Raw genomic sequence first — 20,386 nt, forward strand, 5'->3', positions numbered from 1 at the left:
GGCGACACTGTTATTTTCATAGCATTGATGGATTATGTTTTTTTTTTAAATTTGAACGTACACCTATTAGACATGACTCTTTCACGATCCTCTTGTTGAGATCAGATGTTTAAGCTGTTCATCTGAAACAACTATGGCTAGAGGCATGAAAGAATAGTACTAAGAGTTTGATGCACCTGGTTGTAGATGCCAAAAAGCAGTAAAAGCACTCATCTCATTGTAGTTTTGTGCATGCTTAAATATGAAGACTTGGAGGCAAATTTATTCAGTACACACAAAGAATGCAGTTTGTGACACAGATATCATTAATACAGACATTCAGCAATCCTATGAAGAAAAGGACATATATACATTTAGCTTGCACACTATATTTTCAGTTTCTCTCACAGATACAAATACAAGTAGAGAATGGTATAAATGAAGGATACAGAAATGGGGGACTGATATTTCGTAAGTGTCTCTTGCAATCCAGTTTCCGCACCAGTGCCACTTTCAATGTACTTCAAAGAATGTCCCCAGGTTGGGATGTCAATGCAATTCAGTTCACTTGTACAAAGATTTCCAGCATGAACTTCCTTCACATGCTTTTTAAGCTCCCAGTAAGAGCTGCTGCTCCCTTGCGCCATTTGCAATCATAATGCATGATCCTGAAATCCTGCCTGAATACACACTCAAACAAACAAAACAAAACAAAGCTCAACAGTCTAATCTCCTCTTGTGTAGCATAGGCAACGGCAGCTAGATACGCTGGGAGACTTGACTTTTTGTACATAGAATAACCTAATTTACCACTGCTTAAAGTAGCTGTGCCACTGCCGTGGTTCAATGGCTATGATGCTCGGCTCCTGACCAGAAAGACATGGGTTGACCCTGACCATGGTGGTTGCATTTCGATGAACGCAAAATGCTAGAGGCTCGGGTAGTGTGTGAAGTCATTGCACGTTAATGAACCACAGGTGGTAAAAATTCTCGAATTCCTCTACAGTGTTCCTCATAGTCTGAGTTGCTTTAGGATGTTAAACTCCATAAACCAATCAACTTAATGCAGCTTTAGATGTTTTAACCAGTTTAGGTATCTTTAGTGTGACATAAACCATGCTCATTTGATTCAGTCCCTCTCAATTGTGTTAGGAAGATCACAAATAAAGGTTTTTTCCTCCTCAGGAAACTCTATGAACAAGCAGCAGTCAGCCACTTCAGCTGGAAGCACCACGTCAAGTGCTCTTTCAAAAGGTATAAAGCACTCTTTTATGTGTGGTGGTGCTGCAACCACATCAGCAATTATTATTGGCCTGCATAAGAGGATGCAAGTGTTAGCTACGTTCAAGACAAGAATTTTTTCAACGCGTTTGTAGCTCGCGCTGAGTGTCCTAATGAAGGTGGTGTCAGACCGTGATGGCCTCTTGTATGCTGTGCTATGGTACACCTGCCTTGCCTGAATGAAGCGCTCATACTCAACAGCTTCTGATGCTGTGATTCCGCAGTGACGGTACAGAGCATCTTGCTCCTCAGAGCTCAAAGCAACACTCCTGCCCCTTCCCAAGAGGCACAAGTTCTCTACGTGCCTGGCAATCTGCACATGGGGATAGCCAACCATTTTTCTACACAGCTGTTTTTCATGTGCAGGGAGCTGGCTGCTGTCAGTCAATTTTTGTAGTTGCTGGTTCATAACTATCCTTTTTACAATTTGCTGTGGAATACCATTTGCGGCTGAAACCTGGCGAACGATCTTTCCATTGCCTCCTTCAAAAACGAAGGCTGAGTGTGCCCAAAGTGGTCCTAGGGCACGGGCGCAATTAGCCAAGTGAAGTAGGGCATGCACATTAAACGTCAGGAAGGCAACACCATACAGGCTCCTGCTCTGCACAACAAAGCTTTCCAGAAGCAACTCTGAAAATAAAAACAATAATGATGGTTAGGTGAAATACCAAGCCAAAAAGCAACTCCATCAAGGCAGTTCCTTTGACTTTTTCTGCAACTCCTTTGTTGAAAACAGATTTTAACTTCCCTATATGAAGCACTTCTTAACTCAAGTAGAGTGAAATTTTTAATACTGTAGAGAAACTTGCAGACTATTAAAAGAGCATATTAAAGGAGCAAAATGACAAATTAAGTTTGTACTATGAAGGTAAAATAAAATATGAGCAAGCATTTGAAGAACAGTGAAAGAAGTGTAGAAAATGCAGGGTTTTACTTTCACAATATCATATGGTTGCCAGTTCGTGCGCTTCACAAATTTTAATTAAGGTCACTTCATGAAAATGATTTTCACAAAAGTTCTTTCATTACAGTTAATTTTGTATTCATATATGCTTTCCACAAACTCACAGTTGTACAAAATGCTCGAAACCTGCAGGTTACATTATTGTTGACAGACTTGGTATGTATGAAGTACACTGCAATGACTGAAGTAATGCATTACCAGCTTTGTCAATTTCAGATGGGGTGAGCTTCTCTTGTAAAAGTATGTGAACACCTTCTGACAGTTTTAATCGGTGTTTCCAGTAGCCAGGAGGAAGGATGCCATCAAGACAGGGGAGGGCATAGAACAGCAGCCACTGCCTCCATTCAGATGCCTTCCAGTGGCCTCGCTCTCTGAGTGGTCGTGGCAACCGTGTGACACAGTGCGGAGGCTTGATGGTCAAGAGTCGCGCTTCTAATTTTGCTACTGCACAAGGGGCACCTGCAAGGATGAAATTGCACAATACATTTACATAAACCCAGTTGAACAGAACTAGTGTATAATGCTGTAAAGGCACACATACAGTGGGAACCCGAGTATCGTAAGACCAGCTGCAATTTTGAGACTTTTAATCAAGAAGTTCCATATGTGTAAAATGTGCAGTGAAATGTAGAGGTACATAAGCATCTGGTCACAACTTTTGCACTGTTAATGCTGAGAACAAAGAGGTATGGTTGACAAGGTATGGTTCCAAATGTAGCTGTTTGGAAGCTTCAGCGGCATTGATCTTTGACAACACAGCAAACATCATGCACACTACACTTATTGAGTTGTGTGTCTGCTACTATTTGTAAAAATAGATGACACTGCAAAGCCTTTTGTAAGCTGGAAGATTCCAAGAAAGAGTTCATTCAGTTTGTGTTTATGTGGACCCAGAAAGAGAAAGTTTTAAATGATATTTCGGTATCTCTCACCCACTCAAAAGTGTGAACATTTTTCGAATTACTGCAAAGACATCACACAGTACACAAAACTAAAGACCACACATGTTAAAAAAAAAACATGGTAGGAGAAATTAGAAATACAACTCAGCATATTTCATCTGTATTAAGTAGTTAGTAAACTACACTGAATGAAATTCTAGTGGCGCATGAAAGCGTGAACTCTATCACCGCCAAAACCAAACATATAAAGGTGCATTACTAGAGAAACTTGTAGACTTTGTGGAATAAAAACTGACAGTAACGCTGGCTGGGCATTGACTTACCGACATAAAAGCGTCGATCACAGTTTGAAGTGGAGAGGAGTGTCTCAGTGAGTTGCCTCGCAACTCCTTGAAGAATGCAGTGCATGTATTTAACACTCTGCTCATTGACAAGATCAAAACCTAAAAAACAATCACAACATTTATAAGGAAAGTACAATGCAATGCTGCAGAATATTATGCTTGAACTTGTAAAAAAATGCATGTGAGAAGCCAGGAATTAAGGATAAAAAAGAGCTGGACTAGCCAATGCTTTAAAAAAGTGATGACAATTGGGTGTACTGTAAACAAAATAAAAGCAACCTACTCCCCACAGCTCAAAGTGGTGCGCTGACCAGCACACAAGGTAACCTTATTTATGTGTGGTTTTTTACACATACGAAAATTGGACAACTGTTTCATCTCATAATACAAAGCTCAATGCCTGCACATCACTAGCTCACCAAGTGCTAATTGCTTTGCTGTCCTGAAAAAGTGTAGCAGTGCATTAAACAGCTTGCACAACCATCCTGAGGCAAACAAGACAATGAAAGCTACCAATTGAGAGCAAGTAGCTACGCACACCTCGCTGTCAAAGATATCATGACTGTTGTATCCCCAATCCCCTGCCAATGTACTGAGGTAACTGCAGGAATGATGGAAGTAAGTATGCAAACACAACTTGCTCAGCCCTATGGTACCTCTCACGGATGCAAGGCAATGGTATCAATGGCATCTGGTCTGTGAAAATGTGAAAAATGCAGTTTCACTCTGCTTGAAACAGCAGGTATTACTAGCGAGCATAAAAGCAGCCAGTTACTTGTTTAGATGTATCATAAAGCACCCACAAATCTTCTGCCTCGTATCTTACGAAGAAGGCACTTAGCTTTTTATCAGAATCAAGAGAGAACACCGTACACTATAAACATGCTCGGAAAAATCACATTGTTTTCAACGCAAGTAGAGCAAGAAGCCTGCAACTAGATATATTTCATTAAGGTTTGCTAAGCATCTTTACTCTCTGAAGCAATCAAAAAAGTACAAAACTCAAAAAATGGCCTTTTTTCTTAATAACACAAGTAATAACACACTGATGAATTAAATGAACAGTGATTGCAATTTCGTGAGCTATACCATTTGATGCGTACCTTTGGATCTTACAATCAAGCCCCAACAACTGAATTTTCGGTCATATCGGTACTCGTACTCAACTACTCAGTCACAACAGAAGTTCTCTTACAAGATAACAAAGATGAGCAAGACCAGCAAATGTTGTCCAATACAGTGCATGCATGCTGACTACAACTATTTTGCATGTAGCTGTTTCAGAAATAGTACTCAGTCTGCACTATACATCATTGTAGCAGGACCAAATTTTCTATGTGCTTAACCCACCAATAGTTTCAGCATCTGAGTAACCATGTGTTTTGTAACAGCATGCTGGGTATTCAAAATCACACAGTTGTTGGTTTATGGGGTATAACGTCCCGAAGCGACTTAGGCGATAAGCCACACTAATATAATTGTAATTACCTATATCTATACATCATACAGTGACGACATATCTAACTACATAAGCACGGCAATAAGTCACGATTGCAAGTTGAGCTCTTTCATAAGCAACTGCCATTAGGAACATATATACAGTTGCATTACATTTTTTTTTACTGAAAGTACAACTGAGGTTGCGTTTTGAGTAGTGCGATACCCTAAATCTGTCTTTAGAGGCTTGCAGTCCCAAAACACGGTGTTTACATGGACTGCTTCAGGACTCGGCTGTGTATACTGAGAATCCTGCTGACATATATGAAATTATGTGTACAGCTGAGTGCGGGGCACATGCAGGAATGTTTAGATCAGCATTACAGCAGGTAGTGCTGATACTGCTGCTAGGACTCTTTGCAGTCACAGCTGCACGCAGTTATTCAATAACATCAACACCCTTTCAATGCTTTTTCATGACAAAACAGATAAAGTACCAAGCAACATAATGATGTAGGGCTACACAACCTCATCTCAAATTTTTCAGCCATTAAGCATGATACGTATCAGGTGACGATGAAAAAGGCACAGCTTTGCAGTCCGTAATACAGCTTGGAAGCAATAGTGCACAATATGCGAACCAGTCTGACAGCTCAGTGGTGGCAGCAACTAGTAATGAGTCACTACCATTTCTCTGCTCTCCACTTAGAAGTAGTACTTTGTTGGTCTGTATCATGAGAATATAAGTAAATGTTCATGGCACTAACTGTAAAATGGACCTAAGTCTGCTTAAGAAATGTGTTGTGCTACAATACTGACCTGCAGTCAGCTGTGATAATCACTCTTATATCCAAGTCTACCAGTAGCAGTTAAAGTAATGCAAAGCACACAAAGACGACCGAAGAGGCGGGTGATGTGTGTAAGCACTCCCTCCCTGGCATTGGCAGAAAAAGAGATTGTTTATCGGGGCAACCGTATGCCTTGCAGGAGAGGGCACGGCGTAGTTAGACCTGTTGCCGATGACGAGGCACCTGCGTGTGCTCAGTGATACATATTTATGTCGTACAAGTCTCCAGTAAAGATAGTTGAAGTCTAGCGGGTGTCCTGTGTGTGTGTGTCTTGGTGTTATGTGTGTTTCTTACTGCTAAGAATATGATTCCTTCACTATCAGAGTTAGGCGTCTAGTTGCCATTAGAGATTTGTAGCAGTTACATGCACTGGAGGGGATTCTTTCCCTGTGTGCTTTCAAAAGCGCATGTATTTTCGCACGATGCAGCCAAATTTTGTCGAGCCACAGCGGCGAAAGAATCATGTTTTGTACATTCCAAAAACTGATATGGCTACTACGAACAACTGGCTAAAAGTCTAACTGCAACCAGTTGCAAACCTGTGTTAGTTAAAAAGTTAATTATCAGAAATTAGTTAACCAGCTTACTAAATACACCTCACCGGCTTTCTGGTGTCTGCTAACACTGGTAATATTATGCAGAAAAAGCCATATTTTTGAAAACTACTTGTTCTTCCCTGAAACACCTGGTGCATATAAATACTGCTCACTTTCCTGTACAACACAGAAATGAAATAATTTCTTCTGTAACATGAAGGTTCCATGAGCCACATAACAAACCCGTGAAAAAAAACTGCATGCATACACACACCTCTCCAAAACAGCTAAAAAATCCCACACAGTGAAACAATGCTTACACTGTCTTAAGACCAATATTAAAGACTGCAAACACTAGCTAAGTAAAAGTCAAACAGATGCCAAACATATGCTAAATGTCCCCATGGATGTAGATATCAAGCTATGAGCTGATTTTAATAAAAATGCATCAGCACAGAAATGCTTAAGCGACTTTGTTGGTGCACTATCCTGACACTTGACCTCAATATCAGGCAGCCTGCTTGTTGTTCATCATCATCATCAGCCTGACTATGCCCACTGCAGGGCAAAGGCCTCTCCACTTAACCCTGTCGTTACTTGTCTGCATCACCAGCGGAAAAGGTAGCGTCCTAGTGATGAGACGTGTGCACGAACAGGTAGCCTCCTCCATGGCAGAATGCAGCAGCACGAGAACTGCACAAGAAAACATTCAAAGTATACAGTTATAGTAACTTCTAATAGAATCAAACACGGAGCAGCAACAATCAGTTAAATGTGCACTAAAATGCAGCACTCCGAGTGAGTTTGATAAGGCTGCTGAGTAATAGAATAAGCAGCAGTCACAAGACCAGAACTAAATGTAATGCGTCCTTGAACAATAAAAAGCTATAACATGCTGTTGTGTTCAATTCTGCCCCCCCCCCCGCATTCAAAGACTGAATGATATTCACAGGAACTGACATTAACGTGTTACACCTAATTAGGCTACCACAAAGAGATATTTAGCCATTCCAGTCATATGAAGATAACATGCAGGCCATCAAATATGAAAATTATTTTGTGTTTCTGTTTTGTCTGCACAAAAATTCAGGCAGCTTTTGTTTTCAAAAGTGATGGCACAAAGACATTGCAATATAATGCACATGTTGCTGTAGATAATGTATCATTTGGAGCTATACCAGGTGTTAGGGGAAAATGTATCAACAAAGAGTACAAAAGTGAGCAAGTTCGTCAGGGCAAGAGTGGCACACTCTAAAGGAAATGAATCAAAATATTAAGGCACACACTGCGTCAGATACAATACTTGTAAGTAAAGCTGCATAGAACTACAAGCGATAAAAGCCTCAGAAACGTGCCCCTAAGGGAGCAGCTGGACTGGTAGTTTTTTATTTGTCCCGCAGCACATCCCTCCAGTGCTGAGGCCTGCTCATATCTGTTTAAGTTAAGAATACAAGGGAAACAAGCAAACAAGTGTTCCAAAGAAGATAAAAATGTGTACTTAGGTTGTTCTTTAGTAAATTACCTGTCACTAATTCAGCAATAAATACCTCGAGAAAGTAAATTAAGTTATTTACACAGCTTATTACAAACCTTGATTGCACGGGAGAAAGGCAACATCAAATGCATCGGTTCAAGTAAAGCCAGGGGTCTTGTTAAGGTCACAGCAATATTTGTTGACTTAGGCTCAGCTAGTGTAATGCAATCAGTAACTGAACGTCGGCATGAATAAAAATAACAATGCACCAACACTCAATTCCAAATGCATTTCAACTGTACAGTGCAGTCAGTTGTGACAAAGGGAGTGTGAAAGAAAACCTCAGCAATGCTCATGACATATCGAATAAATGCCTTTCTTCTGTACAGTTAAAATATAAGCTTTACAGGGTTTCACGTAATGCAAGGATAACCTGGTAAGGTATCAATTATTGATGCTAGCAACACCTATGCTTCTAAAGTATAGTGCTCCACTTGAACGCCAATATTCAATTGTGCATTGCCCGTTAGGCCATGCCTATTACATCACTGGTTCACTTCAAACATGCCATACCTTGTAAGAGGTAGGTACTGCTGAAGTAAACCTATAAAATTTATTTGCTGCTTTTAGACTGCTGTATAAAGGTCATGAAGCAGATAATTGTTTTAATTTGGTCTATACTGTGGTCAAGATTTCCAAGCACGAGAGGCATGAGGGAAAAAACTATATAAAGCATTTCACACTATAACACAATGCACTTGACTAGGGGAGTGCTTTCATGATGCCCGCAATATCTTTTCCCTTTCTCTTGGTCCTCTTTTAAAAGAAAAAAAACGTAAGAGAGAGGGAGCCTGGACCAGAAGATTTTTGGCAGGCTAAAAAAGACAAGGAAAATATACCCACTTGTCTACCTATCCTTTTACAAGTGGCACATGCTTGACATCCAGTGTCAATGGCTGATAGGCTGAACCAGCAGGTCTTGATGTCATTTGCCGCTGGTTGAGGTAGCACTGGCTCGATTACAGATGAAAGCTGGTGCAAAAGTAGCATGACGATACCGGTGGAGCAGCTGTACAGGGCTTGACTGCGGGTGCATTTGAAGAAAGGCTGCATTAGAGCCATGCTTTCATAAACATCATAACAGAAGCCACATCCCATTACAACCTCTAGCTGTTCAGTCCAATGTGTTAATGAGTGGAGGCTAATGATTAATTACCTATGCCTCCAATAGTTAGCAAAAAATGGTTTACAAAGCTTGTCATACTTTTCTTAAAGCTATTATTCGCGAATTACGTTATACTTTTATCGATTCAGACTGAAAATGGGGGAAGGACATAAATGTAGTGAACGTAAAAAAATAAAATGACAACAAACCTTCCATTGTGCGATTACCTCAGCTGCACTGCAATGGAATGGTTCTGCTATTTTTAATCGTCGTTTCGTTGACCAGAAATATCAAGAAACACAGCACTTGATGTGACTGCGACGTAGAACGGGCAATGCTCCTTATCCAGTAAACACTCAGGCAGCAGAATCAAAAGACGCACGCCGCTACAAGCACTTTTCGTTCTTATGGTCTCCTTTTCACGCGCTGCTCTTGTTCAGTCGGAATAACGAATCAAGCAGCACCCCATAGTTCTCGGCGTGCAACCAAATTCTATCAGATAACTCCTGCGCCGAGGAGCTGACGCAAAGAGCGTGAGGCGGCGGGTTAAAAGTTGCATAGTTGGCAAGCGAGCGTGTCAGAACACCTTCTCTCTGCAAACGATCGCCTGGTGCCCGCATTTTGCACCTCACTGCGAACAAGACGTGAAGACCAACCCAAATGCATTCGCAGCCCTCAATCATACCCCCGCAACATCGCAGAAGTCATTTTCCAGTTCTGTACTTACATTTGTGAACGTTCACGGCAAGCCGTTTCTTCTATCGGGCATCGGGCGCCGGCTGCTCTCGGCGTGGTTGCGTGCAGTACGTCAGAGCAGTTTTTGAGCACTGCGTGCGCGTAAGAACGTCTTCCGCAGCACTGGAGCCATCTGTCACCTTCCGAGTTCAGTGACACTACCACAACACTAACGAGGCCAAACATTTAACACAAACAAACTGAAGAAACGCACCCAAAACTTCACAACCGTCGCACCCCGTCAACAAAGAGTCGTTCAGCGTCCTAAAGAAGATAGTGTAGCGCGCGGCCAACATGAGACTCGCAATCCGCCGCCAGCGAACGGAAAGATGGCGCTAATGTCGCCTAACTTTACACGCGTTAAAAAAAGAATTGATAAAGCCCTTTTTGCCACAAACTTGTTGCATTAAACGAAAAAATGTTTTGTTTCAATTACAAAGTCAGCAAATTGGAATGATTGAGGTGAAAAAATGCGACTACTCACAACCATCTGTTTCTGGCGGCGCTGCGAACGAAAGCTTGTGAAACCGGGCAGCATGCCGGGCAGCTACAGGCGACGCATCTGGGGCCAGGAAAGCCGCAGCCGCTGCACGGCTGCACTCTCTGCCTAGTTCTAAGGCTATAACTCAGCTGCCCGTAACTGCGTCGCAGAATAAGGAATGCTGATGATGTTGCCAAACGCTACTGGTTTCGGTTTTTATTTTCGCATATTGTGTGGCTTAGCGTACTCTACACAGCTTGGCTCATGCGATTTAGTGTAGTACGTGTGTGTACCTAAGGGACACGAGCGTTCGCACGCCGCTCTAGCGTGACGCGCGAAACTTTCAAGGGTGCGCTGCAGCATCGCCTCTGTTTTGTGTGTGTTTATATCACGTCATTGGACACCTTGCACGCTCTTTGCTCAAGCGAGCCCCGCCGACAGTCGCGCTACCGTAGTCTTTTTGTGTGCTTCCTTGATTGATTTTTGCCTCTGCCTTACGCGGTCCTCGGCTCGGCCTCACGTCCGCTGATGGCAGTAACAAAAGGCGAAGAATGAACACATGCTTTCGCGCGTCTACTCCGTATGACTACGTTAAAACCCAACACTTTATTCCAGGATTCCTTAGTCATTGTATTACGGGAAGATAGAAAATACAGCTATCACCACGTTTTCCCTCGCCACAGCTTCGTACCGTGTTTGCGTTGAAGGAGATGCAAGTGAAGATGCGGAAGAGGCACTGCGCCTGTGCTTTAGCGGTGCTCAAAGTGGGGGCTGCTCTCACCCTAGCTTTTTCCATACTGGAAGCTCCTCTGTGGCTCAGTACTAGCGAAACATGTAACAAGTCAAGAATGAGGGCTTATAGTGCTCCAATTGCCGTGCACCTTCCTCATGCAAAACCCTTGTTACCGCAGTTGAGTACAGCGGGCCGCTGTTACCTGTTTTGTTTCTCTATACTTCTCTTTATAGTATCGGCCGCCGAACATGAATAAAAATTAATATTGCCTTGCCTGAAATTTCGCATGTACAGTCGCTGAGGAACGAAGCAACTTGAGTTCTCGAAGCTGTAAGCCTGCACACGTTACACACAATTTACTCAGAGCGCGAAGCGGTGCGGCCCTTTTCGCGCGGGGTTTTTCAGTCCCGTGCGGTCAGCCATTGCTGGTCGCTCGAGGAGGAGGGTAGGGCGAGGGTTTAAATTGGGCGCTCCCACGTGGAGTGGCATAAAGTGTACCGGGCACTTTTGCATGGCGGGCAGTGTGCAGGGAAAGTGTACTTGCGGTGCAGGTTCAGGAAGCTGGTGATATAATTTGGGCGCCATTTGGGCTAGCGAGAACGTGTCATTCAATGACTGTGGAAACACATCGGTGCAATGTTAAACTTGAATTGTTTTGTAGCTCGCAACAATAATCCCTCTGAAACCTCAGAGCGAAACGCTCTTAATGCTAGTGTGTTTTAGCACCGTCGTACGGTACATCACTGTTCAACTGCACGTTAAAATATGACCTATCAAGAATTACAACAATAGCAACACCAACGTGTTTCGAATTGGTCGAATTGGCAGAGTTGTTGCACAGCTCTGCTGAAATTCTTTTTTAGTTCTGAAATGTTAAATCTGTTTAATGACTGCCTGAGTACAGAATTTAAGACCGAATACGCAGCAGAAAGCATTGTTTTCGTGTAGAATGAGCCATCAGCGAAACTGATTCGCTGTAACGAACTCATCATTGCGCTTATGTAACACAATATGTCACTAGCTCCTATTTTTTCTTTAAGTTCTTTTAATTTCCTTGAAGTGCGAGGCAATAATACTTGAGTATTCTATGAATTCATTCACTTTGTACCAAAATTATTTCGTTTGCTGGTAACTTTCTTCGTACACTTCATACAATAAAAAATTGTCACTAAATGTCTTCAATTCAAGGCAAGTTTCTGAATTTCATGATAAATGTTCTGTTATGAACTTTGCCCTTTTCCCCGCACTCGAAAATGCGAAAGCAGTAAAGCTAGTATTGAGAAAATTGAACTGAAATTTCTAAAAATCCACAGCGTGCTCGGCTATGGGATTGTGATTGCAAATTTTTGTTTCGTCTTCAAGGTTAGTTAAGTTGCCGCTTTGAAGTTGTCGGCTACAGTACTTGATTATTTTTGGCTTTTATTTGTTTATTCGCATCACCGAAATGCTTTCTCGGTTCGTAGTATATTTCTATTCACAGCAGTATATAAGCAGTAAGAAAATTGTATGAACTTTCTATCAACAAATGTTGATAAAATATGCCCTAAGAAAATGTGACTGCAAATGTTTGTTTCGTGTTCAAGGTTGCTTTAGTTGCATTGACATGTTAGGCTAAAGTACTTAATTAATTTAGGCATTCATTTTCATTATAAAACGTTCTGTCGGTGTCTAGTATGTTTCTACTGACAGCAGTACATAGAAAGCAGTAAGGAAATTGTATGAACTTCCTATCAACGAATGTTAATAGGATATGCTCGGCTAAGGGAATGTGAGTGTAATGTTTGTTTCGTGTTCAAGGTTGTTTTAATAGCTTTGAAGTGTTCGCCTACAGTACACGATTTGAGGCATCTATTCGCATGACCAAAAATGTTTTGTCACTTTCTAGAGTATTTCTGCTCACAGCAGTCCGTAAAGTACATAAAGTATTAAAATGAAATATATCTTCTGTTTTAAAACGCTTTCCCATATCCTGATTACATTCCAAACGCATTTGCTGCGAATAATGTTGGTCGCTTTTCGATATAGTGAAATTGTTGACTAGCTGCAACAAATTCCACCATGCAATCAGGTAAGATGTCGTCACGATTTTGCGAACAAGATAGTGTCAATCACCTCGAACACCATGCAGTTTGTTAATTTACTTTTCTCAACGTGTCAAACTGCACCCAGATTTTCTAGTAACTTTCTATTGACAAGAGTAAATACAAAGAAGTAACAGTCTACCAAGTTTGTATTGGCAAAAGTGCATAGAATGTAAAATTTATTTTCTAGTAACTTTATATTGACAGGAGTACATACAAAAAGTAACTTCTACCAACGTTGTATGAACAATTGTTGATAGAATGTAAAAGTTACTACAAGGTTACTAGAGTCAATATTATGTTAATACAAATTCTAAAGAAAGTTGATATCCATTTTTGTAAGGGTTTACTCTTGGCGGGGATCAAGTAGAGACAAGTGCAGCTGTCTCATCAGCGCAAAGGTCTTGCTGGTTGGTTGCTTAGTGGGGTTTAGCGTCCCAAAGCAACTCAGGCTATGAGGGACGCCGTAGTGAAGGGCTCCGGAAATTTCGACCACCTGGGGTTCTTTAACGTGCACTTACATCGCACAGTACACGGGCCTCTAGAATTTTGAAAGGTCTTGCATGGCTGCGGATGTACGAATCGTGGCCTGTGCCGATCAGCCCATCGTGGCACGTTGCCATTGATAGAATGCGACATTGCTGTGACATCACGAGTGGCCAGTAAAGTAATTCCAACGTTTACTCTTTATTAAGTGTTGCGTTTGCTATGGATCTTCATTGTGAGAAACAGCATTTAGAGATTGTTTAGAGTGCAATTAAAATATATTTTAAATATTTGATCTGTCCAGTACATAGCTGTGAGTAAACATTCATGCAATGAAAGCATGTAATAAGTTTTTATAGCCTTGGAATTAGGTGTCTCAACCACCTTAAATTTTGCTAACTCTGGTACTGTTCAAGGTACAGATCATGCACTAGCATTGCAGTATACTTTTATTTATTCTGATCTTGTAATCTTTACAGATCAGTTCAGTGGACCAACAGCAGAAACATATCAAGGTGCAGCTGCTGTCCTCCCATCACAAGCACATGCCGGGTCAATGGCTGCTGTCGCAGGGAACATCGACGTTGGTGGGCAGGTAAGCGTGACATGAAAACAATTTGACATGTCGATGCCAACAGCTGTTGAACTGTCAATGGCAATTAGTTGAGCTGAAGTCATTCTCCCTATTGAATTGCTCAGTTGAGAAGTCGGCTGACGGACCTTTTTCTTGAGCACCATGAAGTGAACAGTGTACTGCAATACACGTAGCAGGATGACAAACAGTACTGACATAGCACTAACAGCTAAAGGTTTATATCTGCGAGGTCGTGAATGAGTACATGGACAGCGTGACAGAGATTCAGAATACATGTGCTGAAAGAAAAAAAAATGAACGCTAAAGATACGAGCAAGACAATTTTTTTAGATTCCCTCAGAAGTGGCAGCTCTTGTGCACTATACCTGGATATTGAAGACATGACAAAGTTAGCCAAAAAGAACACGCGCATGGACGAGAGTATGTGATTTATGTGCATCCTCTTGCCTGTCTTATGTTCGTTCTTTTTGCAAAAAATTGTCATGTGTTACAAATTATGCCAACCAGCCTGACAACATATTCCACATATTCAGGCTTTTAGGCTTTTATTATTCTGAAAAATGCTTGAGACCAATTTTAATAACTGCAGGTGCAACTGGGGCCAAGATTATCCATCCCAGAACAAAAGTGGATGTTCTTACTGAGAAACTCCACTGACACAAAATTCACTCTGGAGGCAGCCAGGATGCTATGGAACCATGAAGAGGCTGCTGTCCGTAGCCTAACTGGCCAAGCCTGCCGCAGCGTGCCTGGCTCCTCAACCAAGGTGCCCGCTACTCCGGAAAAGGTGGACATATTGAAAAGTAAGTGAATTTTAATAGTAGCAATAATGTTATGTCGCAGATACAACTCAAGGATTAAGCAGCAATGCAGCTTAAAGGAGGCCCTCAAGCCAGTAGAATCGACCAGTTTTCATAATGCAGCGGTTAATTCAATTAAGCCATTGTTATTCCCCTTTCATTTGCCACACACTGCGATTTCATGCTAGCAGGTCCAAAGGGATCGGTCAAGAGGGAGATCAGTCAAAGGGAGATGGAATCGGACCACGCCATTGGTTGGTAGGGTTCCTTTGAGGGGCATTTGCCGGTTGGCGCTTCAGTTGTGTCCGATTACGGTATACTGATTACAGTTCCAGTAATTGAAACTACTGTAATCTGAAATTAAATTGGCGACTAAGCAGACTTTAGTCAGGAGTTCCCATTTCATCTGAAAAAGTACTTTTCCAGATGACTTTCCAGCTGGAATCGATTTTCGGTTTAATGTCATCACAGCTGGAATGGAAGGTTGTCAGCTGGAAAGGCACAATTTCTTGCTAGAAACGTATGGCTACGAGTTCAGTACTAATCCAGCTGGAAATGTGTGATTTTTTTCCGCCTGGGATTGGCTTCAATTTTCATGGCATCACTACAAAATAGTCAAACATCGGTGTAATGTACGTCAGTGTAATGAAGTATTTTAGTTTTTATAACTTTAATTTTTTGTCTTTTTCTTCTGGCTGCAAAGTCCCTTTTCGCGTTATATTCGTTGTCACGTTATTTACGTGTAAATATGTATTTTCTCTGCTGCTCTGCACTTGCAGACCAAAGCATGTCAAAAATGAAATGACGTGGGCACGCATAGGTGGCGTAGCCAGGAAGCGCTGCAACATACTGAAATGAAACTGGCCAGCTGTGTGCAGCTTCAAATATAGGTTTCTTTTTTTTTTCTGTTTCGAACATTAAGGTTGTCATTTTTTCCTGACCTTATGTTTAAAAATGCACTAGCAGTTACAAAACAAACCTTATAATGCAGTATTCAGATGTGTAATATTCAAGCACCATTTGTCAACCCCGCAGTTTCATGGCTTTGGACTGTTTTCATCATCACACTTGGGCTTTTGAGTTTGACCTGTGATGGCGATACCTGTATTATTGGCTTCTTTTTTTTTCCTTATTACAGCCTTGTTTTCAGTAAGGGTTGTCTTTTTGTGAATAGGAGCCAGTATTCTATAGATACAAGCAAACTTAAAAGTACATTGAAGTGAAATTGAAGTTGGCATGTATAGATAGAATACCGCTGCCTGATCACAAAAACACCACTCTTACTGGAAACAAAGCTCACGTAAGTTGGACGAGAGCACGAACTAAAACAAATGTATTGCTGCCACAGACCAGTCTCGCAAGTACAAGTGTCCATGCATAATGGCAAAATAGGCAAAAAGATGCCACAGCCACAAATCTGAGGCCGAAAAACATGCGTGAAGGTTACATAGTTCTTGAGTATTGAAAAGTATGGAGGCCTTGTTTTGAAACCACTAGTGCTTTTTTGTCACATGAGGAAGAGCGAAGAAAAGCAAAAGACAGCCTGAATTTTAGGAGCCATGGAAAACCTGTAATTGGTAGCGCAGCAGGTGACCACCTGAGTTTTGGTATGTTTTCTGGTGCCTTGTGGCTATGTGCTTTCCACACCAACCGCAAAGTGCCTAAGTGCTCGTCGGAAGAAGTTCATGCAATGGCATCCACCTGCGACGAGGAAAACAGCTGTAGATAGCTAATGTTTCATGCGCCTCCATGTTAGCAAACGCACCACTCGGTGTGTTCGCTTCATCAACATACCACAACCAGCTCTGTCAAGACGGTTTTAAATGATAAGCGGTTTTAAATGTGGCCGCATGTACCAATCTCTCTGCACATCAGTCATGATGGTGGCTCGGCTTTGCATTGCTGCGGACTCCTCAGCGCTTGGATTATCTTGCCAGACTTGCCACCTTATGCCTCAAAAGCATCGCACATTGTGCAGAGAAGAGGTCGCTGACGTGTGAGCTGCTGCTCTTTGCGAGAATTTTATTGTTAGAACTGAATACGGGATTGATCGTAATGTTGGTGCAAACGTAAATGAAGCAATGACGACTGATCTTGCCGGTGGTAGTTTTGATTTGGCTCCTGCTGGGCGGCATCACAGTGCTCGCTACCAGCGATCACGGAGTCCGCACTTCTCCGAGGTTACATCATTTTTCTCCTATTTCGTCATCAGAGAGTCCCGAGTTTGAATCAGAGTGGCGGGAGAAAAGTTTGCAACTTTTGAATCCAAATCTCTGAACAATAAGTGCACCTTTTGCTGCCGGACAAGTGGCAACAGTGCCACGAAATGCCGAACTACCAGATTTTACTGACGAAAAAAAAATTGTTAAAATTTTCCTCAGTAAAATGCTGAACTGTCGGATTTTCTGACAAAAAAAATTGGTAGCATTGTCCTCGGTGTCCCTTTAACATGCACAGTACTGCACAAAAATGGAGGAGCTATGTTTGTTTCCTGTGCTGTTACAGCTATATTTGTTTCCTGTGCTATTATACAAGAACTATTCATGCATTGCATCTACTTACAAAGCATAGTAGAGGAGATATATGTGCTTCATTTTTTCTTTCAGACTGTTTGCAGCGGTACATTGACGCCCACCCCAAAGCGGATGTGCCAAAAGAAGCAAGGCTGGCCGCATTTCGCCAGAACTTGCGGCGTTTTTTCATTGAGGCTGGCCGCCACGGCAAACGCAAGAGGGCCACTGCAGAGGATGCCAGCAAAGCTTCAGGGTCCACGCAGGTTGTTCAGGCCCCTGAAAATCCTTAGGCACTGAACATTCTTTTTAAGGAGGGACACTGGTCTTGAAAAAAAAATTTATTAATGAAATCACAGTTATGAAATCTTCAGGGATTATGTATTCTTGTGTGCTGATTCTAAATGTCATTTAAGTTCATGTAAAACAATTCCTTGAGCAATTATGCACTTTTTATGCTAGTATTTTGTGGAGAGTTTTGAAGAAAATTTGCTGTGGGAAACTCGCTGAAATGTATGCCATCGGGTTCTCTTGATACCAAGGAATACAATAAGGGTGAAAATGTCTTCCTGCCTATCATAGAACTTAAGTTATAGAGTTTTGATGTTGTCGTATCAAAAATGAGAAGGAAAGTGTGTATTCCTGTTTCTAAAGTGGCAGCTTCAGTACCCTATTAGTCGAGTTCTATGAGAGCCAGGATTATAATTTTACCCTTATTGTATTCCTTGGTGTCAAGAGAACCCAATGGCATACATTTCAGAGAGTTTCCTGCGGCAAATTTTCTTCGAAACTCTCCGCAAAATAGTTGCATAAAATGTGCATAAGTGCTCAAGGAATTGTTTTACATGAAATTAGATGACATACCTAGAATCAGCGCACAAAAATACATGTGCCCTGAAAATTGAATAACTATGACTAAATTAATAAAATTTTATTTTCAAGACCAGTGTCCCCCTTAAGGACCCTGAGAGTCCATGAATCTTTGTGGGTCCTAGAAAACCTTTGAATTTGTAGTGTATTAAAGGGCCTGTTAATTTTTTTTCTCCACTTATAGATGTAACATCAGAAGACTGAAAGAGAGCAGGAGTGAGTCAGGAAACAAATGCGAGTTCACAACATCTGAGCTGAACTCGAGGAGAAAATTTTGGCATGGTCAGATTTTGTAATTATGTGAAAAGAAGACAACCAATGGTTCCTCGTGACGGAATGGGTTCTAAGGAAAGGCAAGTGTCAGTTAGGTAGATGGAATCAAAAGTTTGCAGCAGTAAATTGGCCGCACCTGGCTGAGGGCAGGGTTAATGTGAGCGACAAGGGGAAGGCCATTGTCCATTTAAGATAGCTTTTCATAATCATTTATTTATTTACATATACTGCTGTCTGAGCGCGAGACATTGCAGGAGTGGTTACATAGAAAAAGATCACAATACATGAGTAGGCACTTGTTTAACAAAATGTTCAGTTGGTAGGCGTCGCAACGAGTCATCAAGTTCATTCCACATCTCAACTGTGTGCGGGGAAAAAGAAAATTTATGACAATCGAGAAAATACATGAATGCTGTAATGTTAATAGTATCGGTCCGGCGGGTCACACGTGCAGAATGACTAGTCAATGAAAGGGCTGCTGCTAAAGAAACGGACTTGTGCACAATTTTGTGTTGCATGATAAGCAGGTAACACTTTTGTCGATGCTGTAGCGAAGTTAGTGATAACACATGGTAGTGCTGTACAGGAGAAAAGTTGCGATCATAGCGGCTAAAAATAAATCTTATTGCCTTTTTTTGCACCGACTCAACTTGATCACGCTCAAAATGAGGTGACCACACAACTGACGTATATTCTAGAAAAGGCCTGACCAGTGCTGTTAGTTTGCATTCTTTAGTCACACTTTTTAAACTTCTTCTTAGGTACCCTATTTTTTGCAGTGATTTCGTGCGTATGGTATCAATATGTATTGTGCCATTTTAGGTTAGACGAAAATACTACGCCAAGGTTCCTGATTTTGGGGACACGGTCTCGTGTGTGTTCTACAGTGCCATATTTGAATTGCAATGGTTGTTTTTCTTGTAAAGGTCGTTGTGACCGTTTTCTTGAAGTTAACCTCCATTTGCCAACTTCTACGTGCGGAAGTCCACAAGACCATGTGTGTTGTTATCGTCCACCTTTTTCTGTTTGTAAAAATACGTTGGCAGAAGCGCGTAATTGTGCAATAAGTTTTGTGATATGTAAAAATATTTGATAAGCCACTGTGTTCATCCTGAAAAATTATAGTAGTGTCCTTGACAGTCCTTGAATTTCGAACCTCAGAACTGGTGTAAACCTTTTAAATATCACTGTACACTGCGACCAGTAATGTAGTGTGCTTGTTAGAGGGGTATCGACACCTAATATTTGGGTGCGTTTTCTTCCTTGTAATGATGCATAAAGAATTGCTACACAGATTACAGCGTGGTATTCTCCTATATCTCTAAATGCTCTATAATCAGATTTCTTGTTCGTGTTTCAGTTGCAGCAGCTGAACTGTTGTTTCAATGCACTGTATAGGGAGTTTGTACGAACGCTCGCGACGCTATGCATTCTGGGAAGTCCGCCAGCTTGCCGTCCTAGGCAGCAGTCGACGCAGCCACCGCACGTGCAACGCAGCGAAGTTTATACGGTCGTGTAGTGCGTGCAAACGGTGCTGGCATGATGGTGTGCTGTTGTGTCATGAGTTTTAACAGCCGAACCCAAAGCAAAGCGCAGAAACTAAAGACAGGACGGGCGGACTGCGAGTTCTTCGGGATACCGAAGATACTGCTACGCGAGTGCGAGAAGGCAAACCAGCTCTCAAGGCGTCGCTTACTCGAATGGCTCGCACGGATTAACAGACGCGAGATCGACGCCAGCCTAGACAAGTACAAAGTCTGTTCATGCCACTTCGTGTCGCGTGCATAAACGATCTACGGCATGCGGAGAGTCTGATAGCCGATTTGTTTACTGCAGTCTCTACGTTCTACGCTTCACAAGGCAGGTACCTGACGATGCGTCTACGTAAGTTT

The 20,386-nt window shown here is 41.8% G+C and overlaps 1 pseudogene across 1 annotated transcript; it reads right to left on the reverse strand.

Moving 5' to 3' along the window:
* Positions 1–274: 274 nt before the first annotated feature.
* LOC149361457 (uncharacterized) lies at positions 275–9,993 on the reverse strand (annotated as a pseudogene). The gene is made up of 5 exons (XR_016288959.1): positions 9,658–9,993; positions 8,669–8,849; positions 3,450–6,984; positions 2,423–2,683; positions 275–1,890 (listed from the first exon to the last, which is right to left on the reverse strand). The product of XR_016288959.1 is annotated as an uncharacterized LOC149361457 (transcript).
* Positions 9,994–20,386: the final 10,393 nt, after the last annotated feature.

Source organism: Amblyomma mixtum, chromosome 2 (assembly GCF_055824585.1).
Source record: "Amblyomma mixtum isolate Tamu chromosome 2, ASM5582458v1, whole genome shotgun sequence".
Taxonomy (NCBI): Eukaryota; Metazoa; Arthropoda; class Arachnida; order Ixodida; family Ixodidae; genus Amblyomma; species Amblyomma mixtum.